Raw genomic sequence first — 16,891 nt, forward strand, 5'->3', positions numbered from 1 at the left:
TTGGCTTCAACCTCCCTGCCCTCACTCCCTCCACTGGGCCTGGTGTCACCTTCTAAGGGGTCTTAGGCAGAGCAGGATGGGAACAGGGAAGGAGCAAGAAGTAAGAGTCCCCGGGCTGCCCTGGGATGCATGGCCAATGCTCTTTCCTGGCTGGTACAGGTTTTTGGGTGCAGATGGGTGCAGGCGGGAGCATGGGCAGAGAGCGGGTGGGCTAGAGATCAGGGCACTGGCCAAGCAGACTGCTGCTTACTGGGCAGTGTTCCTGTGGGCATGGTGAGGGCCTGGAAGAGCTCACTCAGGAAGGCGGTGACAGGCACTGAAGGGTCCCCAGGCATCAGGGGCTATCATTAGGAATCCTGCTTACCAGGAACCCACCTGTCCTGGTCCCCAAGAGCTCTGCGCTGGGGAAGCCGAGGCCAGAAGGCAGAGAGGGTCAGAGCATAGAACCGGGGCAGGGGCACCCTGTCACAGCCGAGCAAGAGGGCCATCCTCTCAGCCCCTCGGCTGTCCTATCTGTCCGCAGCATGCAGAGCTGATGAAGGCCACTGCGGGGCTTCCTCCTCACCCCCACCCTGTCAACCCATGTCACAGCACTGGATTTGGCCATCCGTCTAGATAACTGTGGTTCCTGAGTGACTTTCAAGTAGATTTTTCATTTTGGGTCACATTACATGGGGATGTAACTTAGGAACTACTCCCAAATCCCTTTGGAAAAGATCTGACCTCCAACAGGGGGAAGGCAGCATAATGAGCCTTTGGGGCTAGAGAACCCCGAGCAAGAAATAGAGGCTCCTCACCAGGGGGACAAGAGCCCCATCCCCAGCATTCGGAGGCCTCTCTGCTCACTCCCTGGATGATCAATGCTCCAAAGAGACATGCTACGGATCTCCTTATTTTCCCAACAGATCTCTCCAAAGGAGTCAGGTGTGATTCAGCGGGTCCCAGGGCCTGCCCCCACACCCCTCTTCACCTTGGCTTAAAGGGCAAACTGTAAACCCCAGGCATTTTCTGCAGAATTCTTTCTCCATACTTTCTGCACTATTCCACACATGGCCACACTTCCCACGCCCAGGCACACCGCAGTCCTCTCCCTCCCGGGGACTTGCTGGATGCTGTCATGAGTCTGCATCTCCCACACGTATTTACTGTCTCAGGTGTACCATCCTGTGTCCTAGGCTCAGGGGAGAGAGGACAGGGCAGTCACATTTCTTCCATTCTAAGGGAGAAACAGACGACCAACAAACCAGTAAGCATATAAACAATGCCAGTGATAAACACTCGTAGGACGGTTAATGCCAGATAAAGAAACTGAGACATCAAGGCAACCGTTTTAAAGCATGTTGATAAGGGCTGTATCTCTGAAGTGAGGATGCTCGGGCAGAGACCTGAATTAAAGAAGGGACCAAGCCATAAAAATATCTGAGGGAGGAGAAGGGGCCTTGGGCTGGAGTGACAATAGGATGATTGGTGCACAGGACCGAGAAACACCCTGCTTTTTCAGGGCCTGGACTCCAGCAGCGGAGACACGCATGAAGGAAGCAACCGTGGAACACCTGTCACACGCAATCACTCAAACAAGAAATGATAACGCAGTGTGATGCATGTGACAAACTAGTCCAGGTATGTTGGATCGGTTCTCCCAGTCATCAGGCTCCACTTGCCTCCTGAGCCTCGTCTCCGCTCCACATCTAGTAGATCTTGGGGGCGGGGGGTACAACCTTGGTGGTCGACCAGCAGGAACATGTCCCACTCATGTCTCCTCATCAGGATGGTCTGGAGGGCTTCCATAGTCTACTCATGTCTGGCTTTGCCATATCGCCATGGAGTCCAACTCTCCAGGGACAGGTCCAGGCATTTTCATTTGTGGCAGGTCTGATACAAAGTCACTCCCTGCCCCACCGCAGCCCCAACCAACGCTTCAATGTTTCTGTCTAATGTCCTTATGCTTGAGCATCTCTGATGCAGGGGAGCTCACGTCCCCACTCCAGCCCACACTCAGCAAATCCTGTCCATTTTGAGCCACTCCAGTCACTAGAAATCAGTCCTTTATGTTGAGCAGAAATGCAACTGCTGGTACTCTGCAGGTCTAATCAAAGGTGCGTAGTGGATGCCTGTGGCCCTTACGGATGTTGGCTGTACTGCCTGGAGTTTTCAAATAAATTTAATTATTTAATTATTCACAAGGGAAATAGAGAGTTTTTATTTATCTGGCCTCTCTCAAAATATCAGATCTGTAAACGGAAGGCTGGTTTCCGAAGGGGGAAGATGGGCAGGAGCCGGACAGCTGCCACCTGACGTGAGCTGGGGCACAGGTGACCACCACGCCACTGTCCCCGAACGCCCTGGGTCACCTCTACCTGGTTGGTCCACATTTTGGTCACCCGCCCAACCTCTCTGGCTGGTGACTTTGGGACCTCTCTCTCCTGCCTCTGCTTCTGAGAAGCTCAACGATGCTCCGCTACCCTCCATCGAACGACCGGCCCACCCAGGCTGACGGTCACCTGGCGCCATCAGCACATCAGCCGCCCACAGACTCAGGTTCCCACCATCCCGGCTGCTCCTCTGGATCCTTCAGTTTGTTAAAATTTCCCCAAATGTCAGAGGCAAAATTTGCCTCTTGGGTGGCGGATACCTCCGACTCGCTTTGGATGTTCAGGTTCGTTTCCTCCTTGAACACCCTGGGTTGGCCCCTCGTCAGATTCCTTCCAGGCCTTCTCCCGCCACTCAGTTTTGTTTTACTCAGTGTACCTTGGCTTTTTCATTTTACCCTCCTTTCATTTATCTGCTGCCTGCTGAATTTTTCCCCGCATCATTCATGATTTTATTCAGAGATGATTGCACACCTATGAAATAAACCTCCTCAGATCTCAGTAGCTGTCAGTTCAGGCTCTGTTAATAACGTCCTCCTTGATCTTCTGCAAACGGTTTCGCACTTCATTAAGGATCTCAGTAAACTTTCCCAACACACACACACATACACTTGCCCACATGCTAACATGCAGCAGGAGGCTACCCGATGGGTTCCTGGGACTTTCTGATGTGTAGAAAATTGTCTGTATGAGGAAGGAATACGTTCACAAGCGTTTGGATACACGGAACAAAGGTGAGGTCCAGACCCCAGCCCAGACTCCCACCAAGCAGCGACCTGGGGACTAGCTGCCAGCAAAGTCACCCAAGAGAAGGGAAACCTCGTTTTGCATAACAGATGGAGAAACACTTTGAATTTCTTTCTTGCAAACCAAGGAGGAAAGAGAGAGGAGGGAGCTGGTGGCCACACAAGGCATATTGAACAACAAACCTTCACCGCGTGGTGGAATGTGGGTGGTTAGTGGGTTTTGTAGATTCACAGAGCTGAGAACTAGGGAGGGAATTTGTGATTCTATCCTCAAGCAGTGTCTGAATCGTGTCTGCTCCATCCCCATATGCCTGTCCATCCTTGTGAAACACCCTCCTTGCTCTGAGGCAGACTTCCACCCACACAGCTCTATCCATTTACTCCGAGCCCACCCTGGTTGCACCTAGAACAGATCGCACTTCCCACACAGTCTTTGGGAGTCCTTCAACAGGACGCATTCCCAGACTCACTTCCTTTGTGTTAATTACTTCCACATTTGATGTTCCTCTGGCACCATGCTTTTTATCCTCCTCAGCATCCCTCCCATGGGTGAGCCCCTGAGGTGCATATTCCGGAACAAGTGATGTACTTGGACCTAGGTATAGTGTTCTGCCCCTGTGGCCAGCCTCGTCCCACTGATTCCATACGTGCAGTAACTTTGCCCTTGGCCGTGCGGCCAAGGAGAGGTCTCACACTTACATGTGTGCACCTCCTCTCCAGTAAAAGGCAAGGCAACACAGAGCCAGCTGCCTTTCAGGTTTGCAACATCTGTAGTTAGAACAACTTCCAGTTCAGGGATCCTCCCACAGGTCAGGGAGTCTTTGTAGAGACCTAAACTCTGAGGCCACATGGATCCCAGACTCTTGTCTACTCTTCCAGTTCCTGTGAGGCATCCTCAAAGCCATCTGGGGTTCTGGTTGACGACTGCAAGAAGTCCAGTTTCTGGAATGAATGTCTTGAGAGATCATCAAATTCAAGACAGGCTCAGCCAAAGGCAGTTAGTTCTCCTCTCCTGATCCCTTTTCATAACAGAGGTACTCAGTGAAACCTCCATCTCTTCAGTGTGTACATTGCCAGCTCAAACAGTCCAGTTGTCGTGTATATTAAAAAATTAATTTAGCGTCCTCCAAATACAACTCTGCTGAGCCTGCAACAAGCAGTCTGCAAGGAGAAAAAGTAAGAGGGATGAACAAATGGAAAGTGAGAAAGTGGATTTTCTTTTTTTTTTTTTTTACTCAATTAGATTGCCACTTGGTTTCCATGATTTTCATTGTCCTAGAGACGCAACCATAGTGAAATGGCGGTTGTAACGGAGTCATACTTGAGCGCTTACTGTATGCTGATATCCTCCAGATATTTTCTCATTTAATCCTTACAGCAACTCCGTGGAATGAGGGGGGGCAGGGGTTTGGGGCAGAGACGTGACTTCCAGAGATTATCCAACCAGATGTGCTGCTTCCATATCTTACCAGGTATAGGCAGTGGGCAGCAGGGAGAAAACCACCCTCTCACTTGACAGAGCTATTTATTTATTTTAATTTAAATTCAATTAGCCAACCTATAGTACATCTTTAGTGCCTGAGCTATTTAGGGCAGCTTCTCTCTCCTTAGCACCCTGGTTTCCTCTGTAGCATGTGAGTTATTATGTAAGGCATTTTGGCAGATTCAGAGATGAAAAGAATGCACGTAGCATAGCTTTTAGCACACAGTATATACTCAATAAATATCATCTGAGGGAGTGTGGAGTCCATTGGGATAGGCAGAGCTATACTATTAATGGTCATGCAAGACAATATCAAGTAGGGATGTTCACTTATTCAGCAAGTATTTGTTAAACACTTAATATGTGGGGCACCTGGGTGGCTCAGTTGTTGAGTATCTCCTTTAGCTTAGGTCATGATCCCCGGGTCTTGGGATCAAGTCCCACATCGATCCCCCAGCTTCTTTTAGAAATGCGGTGAGGCCCTGGGGAGTTAGAACTCCACAGTCCTTGTCTCTCCAAGCACCTGCAGGGAGCCTGCTTCTCCCTCTGTCTATGTCTCTGCCCTTCTCTGTCTCTCATGAATAAATAAATAAAATCTTTAAAAGACAAAAACAAGAAAAAAAAACCCACAATATATTCTGGGCAGAAATAAAGGAGTAGAAGGGAGAGGAATCTTCTAGTGCAAAGTCCTTGATAATTTCTTAGCATTTTTGCCACACTTTTTCCTAGACAGGAAAAAGGAGACCTAAAGCAGGCTAGTAACTTATTCAAGGTAACTGGTTACCGGAAGACTCAGGTTGAACCTATATTTTCTCAATCTGCCCAAATGCCAGATGTTTCTCCCACCATCATTTAGCTTCTCAGGGAAGATTCCAGATTTCTGGCATTTGATCTGGAGGCTGCAGAGCCTGGGAAGTAAGGGTAGGAGTGGGCGTGGGTAATGGTGGAGAGAGGAGTCCGGGCAGGTGCCTCTTATACTTAAGGGCAGGGATTTCTGCTAGACCCAAGGAAAGCTTCTCAGGGCTTTGGAAGTCATAGAGCATCTCTTAGGGCTCAGCTCTGCCACTCTCTCCTCATCTGAGACCCTACTGCTGGACTCCCTGTTGTGCAGTCACAAACAATCTTTTATCTTCTGGGTCACAGAAGGCAGGAAAACCTATAGAACAGAAAATTCTATTTGGGAATTAAGGTAATCCTAAGAGCAGGAGCCCAGTTTTGAGGTGAAATTCAAAATCAATGGCCCTTAGAAAGGCATTGGCCTGCTTCCCATGGTATCAATTCAAATATCTCAGAAGAGTCTCATTGGTTCAACACAGGTCACATGCTCACCTCTGGACCAGTGAACTGTGGCCTGGTGGGCAGGATTGCCAATGGCAGGCCAGGGCAGAGCTGAAGTGGAGGCGGGAACAATTTTCCCTCAAAGATTATGAAGCTCTTGGTAAAGAGGTCAGAGAAAAAACAGATGTCCTCATTGCTTGCTATATACCTTAGGGAATTCTAGTGAGCCTCAGTTTGCCCATCCATAAAGCTAGAATAATAGCAGCTATCTTGCAGATTTATTGTAAAGATTAGATGCAGTCACGCTTGAGTACCTGCCACAGACACAATATGTTTTTATTATTCATGCATTAAAGGACTCTTCTCTTTCATACATTTTTACAATTTTTTCACACATTTGTATAATTTCTTCCATGACCTAAAGTAAAAGTAAAGCTCCTTATTAAGAATATGGGAAAGTGACAAAATGAGTAGAGCAAATCTCCCAATTTCCCCATCTGTGTTCAGGTTACTCGTGCACAATGATCTGCAATATCTAGCTTGCTCTGCCGGTGCCGTGTAACTAGAGTAGGTTTTTACAAGTTCTCATAGAGAAAGGTAGAGCTTGCACGTGGTCAGGGACTATGGTGAGTCAGGCGTGCCTACGAGAGAAGGAGCACATCCTCAGGTACAAATTTCCATGGGTCACTTCACAGACAACAAGGAGCCTTAAGTGAGGAAGGAACTAGAATGCAGGCGGCATGGTCACTCTTACGGTTTTGAGGTGGTCACATGGACTTACCCCTGAGCTTGAGGGACAAAAGACCTTTAGGTAAAGTTCAAGGGGGAACTCGTATGAGGGAATTTCATGGAGGAACTCGTATGAGGGAATTTCATGGAAGGGTTGATCCCCCAGCTTCTTTTAGAAATGTGATGAGGCCCTGGTGAGTTAGAACTCCACAGCACTTGTGTCTCCTGGCACCCAGGAGAGCTACAGTTCCAGAAGCATCAAAGACAGCTGTCGTGGGCCAGATTTTTGGGGGAGCCTGGTGATCCTGGAAGCATGGTGATCCAGGAAGCAGGGTGAGCCTGGAAGCAGGGTGAGCCTAGAAGCAGGGTGAACCTGAAGGTAGTGCCATAAGCAAGGCATCAGGGAGGGGGAACACGAGGGGAAAGATAATGTCCCTTGGAAGCTTCCATACAGACGCCAGGGGTGAACTGGTGGTGTACCCTCTCTGAGGACAAGCAGGAGTAACCAGTGAGACCTCTTAACCCGATGGGGAGAGAAGCTCTCGACTTTGACTTGCCACTAGATGTACTCAGGTGAGGGGTAGGGGAATTCATTACCGATGCTAGGTAAGCATCAGCTTATATCTGTGCGCTATACTCTCCGGGAGAGGTGCTCGATTCTCTTTACTCAGTGTCCTATTATTTACTGTTTGGACGGCTTCCAGGTGTTCATTATAATAAATTCTGTGGTAATGAACAGTGACCTACTAAGCCTTTTGTTGAGTCATGTTAATTTTTAAATGCAGTATAAATGAGGGAAAATAGGCTTTTTGTGCCCCCAAAGAAGAAAAGAATGGGATCATTATGTGATGATTGATCATAGTACAAATTGGTGAATGAAGTAATTATAGTGGATCAGGATGTACAATGTCTTTAAATTTTCTATATTGTGTTTTTATATTATAATGCATAAAAAGTAATAAATATATCAGTGCACTGATACATATGCACTTATATGCACTTATAATTACATATGTACTTATATATAATATGAATATGCATACTATATGTATATTCTATACACAATTATCAATGACAGTGCCAGGACAGTAATTCATTACATCTTGGGCTATTCTTATGTCCTTGTGCCACCAAAAATAAAGAGGAGTCTACTTCTTACTGGCGTTTATCATAAGCAATCACTACTACGGATCTGATGGCAGGGTTTTCCTTCTTTCTGACCAAATCCTGAATCTGTAAGCCAAGCTGCCAACTAAGAGTTGGACCCCAGTGGCCCACAGAAGGGATCTATGGTCATATGGCAGTCTTCTGGAAAAGGGGTCTGAAAATGATGCTTCTTAGAAACCTATGGATTTTGCAAAGGCCCTTTGGGAGCTTCCATTTGAGTTGGGTGGGACTATGGAGGGTCCTCAAAGTCCCCCACTCCTACTTCCACCAAAACAGAACGTTTCTATTTGTTTTGTTTTAATGTCCCATAAAACATTTCCTTGGAACCTAGGACTTACAGATAAAGCTATTTGTTCTGAACCCCTGAAGGATCCCTATTGATCCCCACTGCTTTCTGGTACTATCACCTGGTCCTTCCCAGACTTGAGGTTCTTCTGGAATCCGCAGTTTAGTTTGTCCCTTGGACTGTAGCATTTCCCATTTTTTACATATTATATTACATATTAAATGCACTATGCATTACATGTTATATCACATATTGTTACACATTAAATTACATTTATTTTCCCCACCTCACTGGTCAGCCTGACTACCCCAGCTTGAGGGAGACAGAAGAATTAATTTTAAAAATTTTCCTTTGTAAGCACCGTTAGTACAATTTCCCCACAAAGAATGGAGCCTTACCGTCTTTTCTTCCAACCATATAAGTAGTACATACTCATTGTGAAAAATCTGAACCATACAGAAAATTATAAAAAAGAAAATAAAAATCAAATAAAATCCTAGCACTCTAAGATAACCATCATTAAAAATTTATTATCCATATTTCAGAACTCTCTTTATGCAAACATAGAATTGGAGCCTTATAATTTTAAATAAATGGAGGGAAATACTGTAATACTATTTTTCCCTTCCTTCCCCACCATTTGTCAGATAACACATTCTGTTTTCCTCTCTCTCCTCTGTATGTACAAATGTACAGAGGTTTTAAAAAACTTGTTATCAGGGATGCCTGATTGGCTCAGCGGTTAAGTGCCTGCCTTCAGCTCAGGGTGTGATCCTGGAGTCCTGGGATCGAGTCCCACATCAGGCTCCCCACAGGGAGCCTGCTTCTCCCTCTGCCCATGTCTCTGCCTCTCCTTCTCTCTGTCTCTCATGAATAAATAAATAAAATCTTAAAAAAAACTTGTTATCAATACTTGATTTTTAAATCAAATATATATGTAAATATATATGTGTATGTATACAGTTTAAAACTCTTAGAGCAGGGGTGCCTGAGTGGCTCAGTTGGTTAAGCATCCAACTCTTTTCTTTTTTTCTTTCTTTTTTTTTTTAATTACATTCAATTAGTCAACACAGTACATCATTAGTCTCAGAGGAAGTGTTCAAGCATCTGATTCTTGATTTCAGCTCAGGTCATTATCTTAGCATTCTGAGATCAAGTCCCATGTTGGGCTCCATGCTCAGGGGTAAGTCTGCTTGAGAAACTCTCTTCTCTGCCCCTCTCCCTCCTCATGCTCTAGAAAGAAAGAAAGAAGAAAGAAAGAAGAAAGAAAGAAGAAAGAAAGAAAGAAAGAAAGAAAGAAAGAAAGAAAGAAAGAAAGAAAGAAAGAAAGGAAGGAAGGAAGGAATGAATGAAGGAAGGAATACGAGAAAAGAAAGAAAGAAAGAAAGAAAGAAAGAAAGAAAGAAAGAAAGAAAGAAAGAAAGAAAGAAAATCTAAAAACTGCTGGAGCAGTATCTTTGAGGATTCTTTTACTATGTTTTAAATTATTATTTAATTTTATGTTAAATTGCTTTTGTGAGAACCTATAAAAATGTTGAATATTGATAGTTAATGGACATCCCATCTTGTGCTTGGTTTTAAGAGAAATGGCTGCAGAGTTTTACTCTTTTAGAATGATGTTTAAGAGTAGATTTTTGTAAATAATGAATCATTGCCTAGTTTCTAAATTATTTTTAATATAATCATAATAGCTACCAAATTTTATCAAATTCCTTTTCAGCACCTGTTCATATGATCTTACCCTACCCCCCATCTTCCTCCAACATAGGCCTTTATTTGCAGTAGAATGGTCAAGAATAAGCACTGAGATTTCCAGGCCTAACACTTACACTATGTGTGATCATAGGAGTTTAACTTATCTCCTAATACCTTCGGTTTTTCATCTTCAAAATTCAATTCTAATTATGATTGTGATGACCAAAACAGGACTACAGTGAGAAGGCCATTGTGTTAATACATGAAAATCGTTTAGCAGAGTATGTAGTGCAAAGTCTGTGCTGAATACACATTCACCTTCAATGTTTTTATTATTCTTATATTAATAGATTTCTTGGTAGACTATCTTTAGAAGAAACCTTCCAGGTCACGGTGTATGGTCCTATTTGTTAATATTGAAATTGTGCATCTCAATTACAAATAAAGTTGGTCTTGTAATATTTGTCATTATTTCTTTTTTTAGGACTTTGTAGGCTTAGTTAGTATTAAGGTTATGCTGGTTTTTTTTTTAAAGGTTCTATTTATTTATTCATGAGAGGCACAGAGAGAGGCAGAGACTTAGGCAGAAGGAGGAGAAGCAGGCTCCATGCAGGGAGCCCGATGTGGGACTCAATCCCGGGACTCCGGGATCACACCCTGAGTCAAAGGCAGTCAGTTAACCACTGAGCCACCCAGGCTTCCCAAGGTTATGCTCTTTTAAAGAGTTGTGTACTTGAGATTTTTTTTCTTTCTTGGATCATTACAGGTTTCTAGTTAGGACTCAATTGTGAAGTCTTCTGGTCCTCAAGGTTTTGTGTTGTTTTTTTTTTTTTTTGAGTCAATCTTTAATTGCTTTTTAAATCCTTTTTTTTTGGGGGGGGGTAATTAATCTGCTCATATTTTCTAATTCTTCCAAAGCAGTTTTGGTAGTTTGTATTTTGACAAGGAGGCATCCATCTCTCTATATTTGTTTCCATGCATATTTACTTATTTGTTATAGATTTACATGTCATTCATTTGACATTCTTAAAATTCTCTTTCATATGTGTGTTTCAACCTCCAATTTTATTTTGAACCAAGACCATTCTACATTTTCCTTGCCAATAAGGCACTTATATATTTTTATTAATCTTTTCAAAGAACGAGAGTTTTGATGTATTTATTCTAAAACATATTTTTCTTATAGATGTCATTAATTTTGTTGTGCCTCATGGGTTTGTTATAAAGTTTTATCCTTTTCACTGTTTTTTTATTTTTATTTTTTTAAAGATTTTATTTATTTATACATGAGAGACACACAGAGGGAGAGAGGCACAGACACAGGCAGAGGGAGAAGCAGGCTCCATGCAGGGAGCCCGATGTGGGACTCGATCCCGGGGGACTCTAGGACCACACTGTGGGCCAAAGTCAGACGCTAAACCGCTGAGCCACCGGGCTGCCCTCATTGTTTTTTTTAGATAGTCTGTAATTTCAGTTGAAATTGTCACTTTGAGTTTTAAAATGTTAAGTAATTAATAATTTTTGGTGCTCTTTTTTAATTAGTTATAGTCATGATTTTGATCGCAGTATGTGGTCTGCTTAATTACTGTTTTTGAATTTAAGTTTTTTGTACTCAGGAATATAATCAATTTTTGAAGATGTTTATTAGACATATGTAAAATGTGTAATGTATTCAAAGAACAAAGAGTAATATGCACACACATATAATTTATAAATATGTATATAACATGCAAAGAGAGTAATTCTAGTACATATAACACTGACGTTGCCACTTGGCTTTCTTATTGTATGCCTGCTAGATTTTTTTTTTTAGATTTTATTTATTTATTAATGAGAGACACAGAGAGAGAGGCAGAGTCATAGGCAGAGAGGAAGCAGGCTCCATGCAGGGAGCCTGATGTGGGACTTGATCCCAGGACTCCAAGATCATGACCTGAGCCAAAGGCAGACGCTCAACCACTGAGCCACCCAGTGGCTCATCCCAGTGCTCATCCAATGTCATCCCATCAAGTGCCCCCCTCAGTGCCCGTCACCCAGTCACCCTCACCCCCTGCCCACCTCCCCTTCCACCACCCCTAGTTTGTTTCCCAGAGTTAAGAGTCTCTCATGTTCTGTCTCCCTTTCTGATATTTCCCACTCATTTTTTCTCCTTTCCCCTTTATTCCCTTTCAGTATTTTTTATATTCCCCAAATGAATGAGATCATATAATGTTTGTCCTCCAATTGACTTATTTCACTCAGCATAATACCCTCCAGTTCCATCCACGTCAAAACAAATGGTGGGTATTTGTCGTTTCTAATGGCTGAGTAATATTCCATTGTATACATAGACCACAGCTTCTTTATCCATTCATCTTTCAATGGACACTGAAGCTCCTTCCACAGTTTGGCTATTGTGGTCATTGCTGCTAGAAACATCGGGGTGCAGGTGACCCGGCATTTCACTGCATCTGTATCTTTGGAGTAAATCCCCAGCAGTGCAATTGCTGGGTCGTAGGGCCTGATAGATCTTTATACATCTTTTTATTTTCAACTCTCGTGATTACTTTGTCTTAAATTCACTTTTGCCAACAATATGGAAGTAAGTTTATTTTTCAAACAAATTGGGCAGCCTTTGCCCATTCATCTATAGTATTAAGAACAACTGGATATGATTTATTCTTCTCACGCTCTTCATATTTACTGTTTATTACACATTGTTATTTCTAGTTTTTCCTTATTTATTTTTGTCGATCTGTTCTAGGCACTACACATATAAACTGCCTTGTTTGTACCCTTTGTTAGTTCAGAACTTATGCTATTCTGTTGCATACTCCCACCAAAGATCTCCCCTTTCTTCATGCCCAGAACCACTCACTATTCTATTTTTGTGATAAAGTGAGACAGCAGTTATTACTTCTAACCGAGCTTCTTTAACCTGCCTGCCCATTGTTACCCTCCTACATCAAGGCAATGAACACTTAGAAATATTTTCATTTCTCCTCTCTGGTCTATCCCATACCTTCATGGTTTTATTCACAGAAGGAATTTCATTCTCCCAGTTTTAAATATTTTCTCTGGTAGCATGTGACTTCTATTTCAGGAATTCTTTGATATGTATGCTATGCATACCAAGGCTTTTGGTAATTATGTGTATCTGTCTCTATTTCTATCTTTATTTATTTCATACTCTTTCCCTTCCTCCTATCCTCTTCTGTCTTGAGGTCTCTTGTTAGATTCATTTCTTGGTTGATTAGAGTCCATACTTCGGTCTCTTCAGTGAAGTGCCAGTGATGTGTTCCCGGAACCCTTCTATATCTGCAGACATATTTCACACCAACAGATGAATACCATCTTGGTTGGACATAGAATTATTGGTTCAGAATTCATTCTCTGAGCGACCTCACAATGTGATTCCATTATCTCTAATTTGGTGCTATGCAGGAGAAGTTCCATGCCAGTTTGATCCTTTTTTACCTTTGCAAATTATTTCTCTTTCTGTGTGGAAGCTTTCAATGTTTTCTTTGTATTCCCAAGATAAGAAAATGAAGAGCATTTTCAGACTTTGTCTTGGTATGTGACTTCTTTATCCATCTTGCTTAGAATTGGTTGAGGCTTTCAGGATTCAGACTCAAGCCTTTCTTTAACTCAATGAATTTTTAATGTATTAACTGTTTTATTATAACCCATTCTCCATCTGTTCTTATTCTGTTCCCCTGGAAGCACCAGTATATGCAAATTAGCACCACCCTCATCTTATCTCATCTCTTATCTTTTCCCTCATAGTTCCCTTTCCTTAGTTTTTCTCATGATTTAAGATTTTTCTTCTATTAGGTGTTCCAGGTTCTAATGGTAACCACATTCTCCTTCAATTTCTGAGATTTTTAGTTTAAAAATATTATTATATACACTTGATCTTCATTGTTGATGGATTTTGTGTTTGTGAATTTGCTTACTTGCTAAAATGTATTTGCAACCCGAAAACCAATACTCATGGTGCTTTTGCAGTCATTTGCAGACACGTTCATAGTGGAGAAAAATTTGAGAAAGCCAACGTGCATGCCTCCAGCTGCCTTCTTACTAAAGCTCTCATACTACAAACAAATGTCTTTTTCACAGTCTATGTAGTGCCATATTTAACCACAAACTTTGTGGGTCTTTTTTTGTTGACTTTGTTATTTAAAATGGCCCCTAAGCACAGTGTGGTAGAGCTGTCTAATGTCCCTCGGTACAAAATGGCCATGACATGCTTTCCAGGGCAAATGCATGTGTTAGATAAGCTTCATTCAAACATGAGTTATAATGATGTTGGCCATGAGCTCAACAGATGAATCCATGATATGTACTAAACAAGGGGTCTTTAAACACAAACACACATGAAACAAAGGTATGTATTAATCAGTTGGTGAAACACTTTGACTAGAGGCTCACAGAAACCTATCCCTGTATTTCTTCCAGCAGCATGGCCCGGTATTTGCTAATTCAATATTCAGAGCAACTGTGTAAAACATCGACCGTGAATCATGAGAATTGCCTGTATCTGGCCCTGTGAAGTCTTTTTTTTTTTTTTTTTCATGCTATATAATGTGATCTTAAGTGTTGATAATTTTGTCTCTTTAAGTTGCCTGTTATTCTCCAGTGTTTTTCTCTGGCTGTTAGGTCTCTTTTGACTAGATGTAAAATTTCCCTTCCCATTTAGTGGGGCTCAACTTCAGCCATAGGGTTCCTTAGCATTGACCTTCAAAGATAAGAAAGGTACCTTCGTCTCTGTCAGACTAATTATCAACAATATTTAGCTATAAAAAAGGACTTAGTCTACCTGTCAAGTTCCAATAAAGCTGCTCTGAAACCAGGGAGATCAACAGGTTTTTCCAAGAGTATTTTTTCCAGCCCCTGAATCTTTAAGGGGTAAGGATGTCCAAGGTCTCCATAGGTCCATACTCTTTGTAACGCTGCCATGTTTCTCTCCATTGATTTCCAGGCTCTCATTTGATCTAGGAGAGCAGAGATCTTTAAGCGCCATTTCCTGTCTTGACTTCTGCATGCCCCCAAATCTTGCCAGCCCTCTGGAGTCTATGGACACCACATTCAGAGAGGTGGTTGGCAGTGGGAGTTGAGAAGGGGATGCAAATACATTATAAAGTTGCCATCTTTCTAGAATTGGATTCTAAAAAGTATTAAATGTTAGAAAATGCCACTAGATTTAATGAGCACAGTCTTTCTCTAGAAGTAAATTATTTGTAAGTCTTGAGCTTGAACTAAAATGCAACCACATCCACTCGACTCCACATTGTCACAAGAGACCTCTGTCCCACAGTGGTTGTTGTTTTCATGCACTGCTGTTCATAATGCATAGGCTGATTGGTTTATCTCTTTTTTTATTTTTTGGCAAGTTGCTTGCATCACATGGAGGCAGCTGAACTCTGTAATTATGAGCATGGAAGGGAAAGAATCTCCATAACTGCCATATGTTTTACCAACAATGCTTCAGATGAGGCTCGCCCATGAGATTTTGATCCTGCACTGTGATAACAATTCTATTATTTTACAGTCTATTATTTTCAAATGAAGAAAATGAATATACATTTTCTGGCCCACTAATTCTTGTTAACACACCAAAAATCAATAGCTTCTCCTATTGTACACATACTTTCTATTCAGGGTGACCCGTTTCAAGCAAATTCCCACTAACAGTTTTTATATCCACTTGGTTATATCAGTTTTAACTGATATCAATGTGGGCTTACTTTGCCACCTGTTTCATAGTATATTTTTATATTTATTTTTATTCATAAAAGACTTTGTTTTAGAAAATGTTTGTTTCACTTAAACACGGTACTTATAACTCTTTACTTTTGTAAATTCTCTAATTTATGTGGCCCTAACCTCCATAACATGTATCTTTAATAGTTATATGCTGAACTTGAACATTTCAGAAACATTATTATATGTAGGCTAAATCTGAATTTTGTTAAATATTCATGATTTCTGTTGAAATGTATTCTGTTGGCTAAGTATTTGATACTGTAATAAGAGCACTGGATTTAAAAGCAAAAGGTTTAGGTTTAAATTTCTCTCCTGCTGAGAAGTTAGTTTGTTCTTTTTCTGTGTGACTCTAAGTATCTTACTTAACCTCTATGAACTTTGATCTTCCTTTTAAGTGAGGATGAAAGCACCAACTTTACAGAGTTCCCATACTGAGTGAAGGCTAAGAAAGTGGCTGACTCACCACAAATACTCAATGAAATGTTCGCTGAATTGGAAACCACAAGAAAATGTCTTCTACATATAACAAGTAATATAAATAATTTTAAGGAGAAAGTTTAATCCTCCTAAGTAAGTAAGCAAAGCTTCTGCACCATTTAAAGAAATCCATTTTGAGGCCAAAGTGTTAACTCACATCACCATTTTTATCCATAGTATTATGTCTGCTTTATTGCTATTTCAGGAAGACTTCTTAATTCATTTTCCTATTTCCTATAACTGTATTTATTCTAAATCATAAAATAGCTGTTCTTGAAAAATAGTCCTAGGGTTTAGATTTCTTGCTAAATTAGATTTCCTTCTGCCTCAAATTGGGGATACCTGGCTATATTTAAAAAAAAAAAAAAAAGCAGAAAAATTTCACCTGAGAATCAGGAGTCTGGGGAAAATATTGCAATACTGTATAATAGAGTATTAATGAAATATGTATATATCATTTGTAGGGCCAATTGGAAACAAATGGGACACCCAAAGCAGTAGTTGAACAGAGCTTAATAATATATCAGTGTTTGTAGAGAGGTAGGCAGGGTGAAGAAACACACAAGGATAAAGAAGCATCCAGAGAAGCAACAGCAGAATCCTTAATTGTGCAAGACCAAAGGGTTGTGAGAGAGCAGTATTACCAGAACTTGTCTGTGAAAGACAGCTTCCAGACAAGTTCTGTGGCCACAGGCAGAGAAATACAGCCACTGCCAAACCGTGGACCTGACCTGATGGAGGGGAGCATGGAGATTCTCTTGCCCTCTGATGTCCTTCCTTGGAAACAAATGCAACAGGGTAAAGGAGGATAAGAGAGCCAGGGTGAATCCCTCCTATGGGGCATGAAGCAGAGCACACTGAGAATGCAGTGAACGGCACAAGGAGAAACACTGGAGATAAATACCAAAGGCTTCTG

The 16,891-nt window shown here is 41.9% G+C and overlaps 1 long non-coding RNA gene across 3 annotated transcripts in view; it reads left to right on the forward strand.

Moving 5' to 3' along the window:
- The first annotated feature begins 13,162 nt into the window (after positions 1–13,162).
- Positions 13,163–16,891, forward strand: part of LOC102153580 — a 33,305-nt gene continuing 29,576 nt past the window's right edge. For all 3 annotated transcript variants that reach the window (XR_005368741.1, XR_005368740.1, XR_005368742.1), the window contains exons 1-2: positions 13,163–13,305; positions 15,894–16,068. This is a non-coding gene — a long non-coding RNA (uncharacterized LOC102153580). The remainder of the gene's footprint in view (positions 13,306–15,893; positions 16,069–16,891) is intronic.

This window comes from Canis lupus, chromosome 13, assembly GCF_011100685.1.
Source record: "Canis lupus familiaris isolate Mischka breed German Shepherd chromosome 13, alternate assembly UU_Cfam_GSD_1.0, whole genome shotgun sequence".
In the NCBI taxonomy this organism is placed as follows: domain Eukaryota; kingdom Metazoa; phylum Chordata; class Mammalia; order Carnivora; family Canidae; genus Canis; species Canis lupus.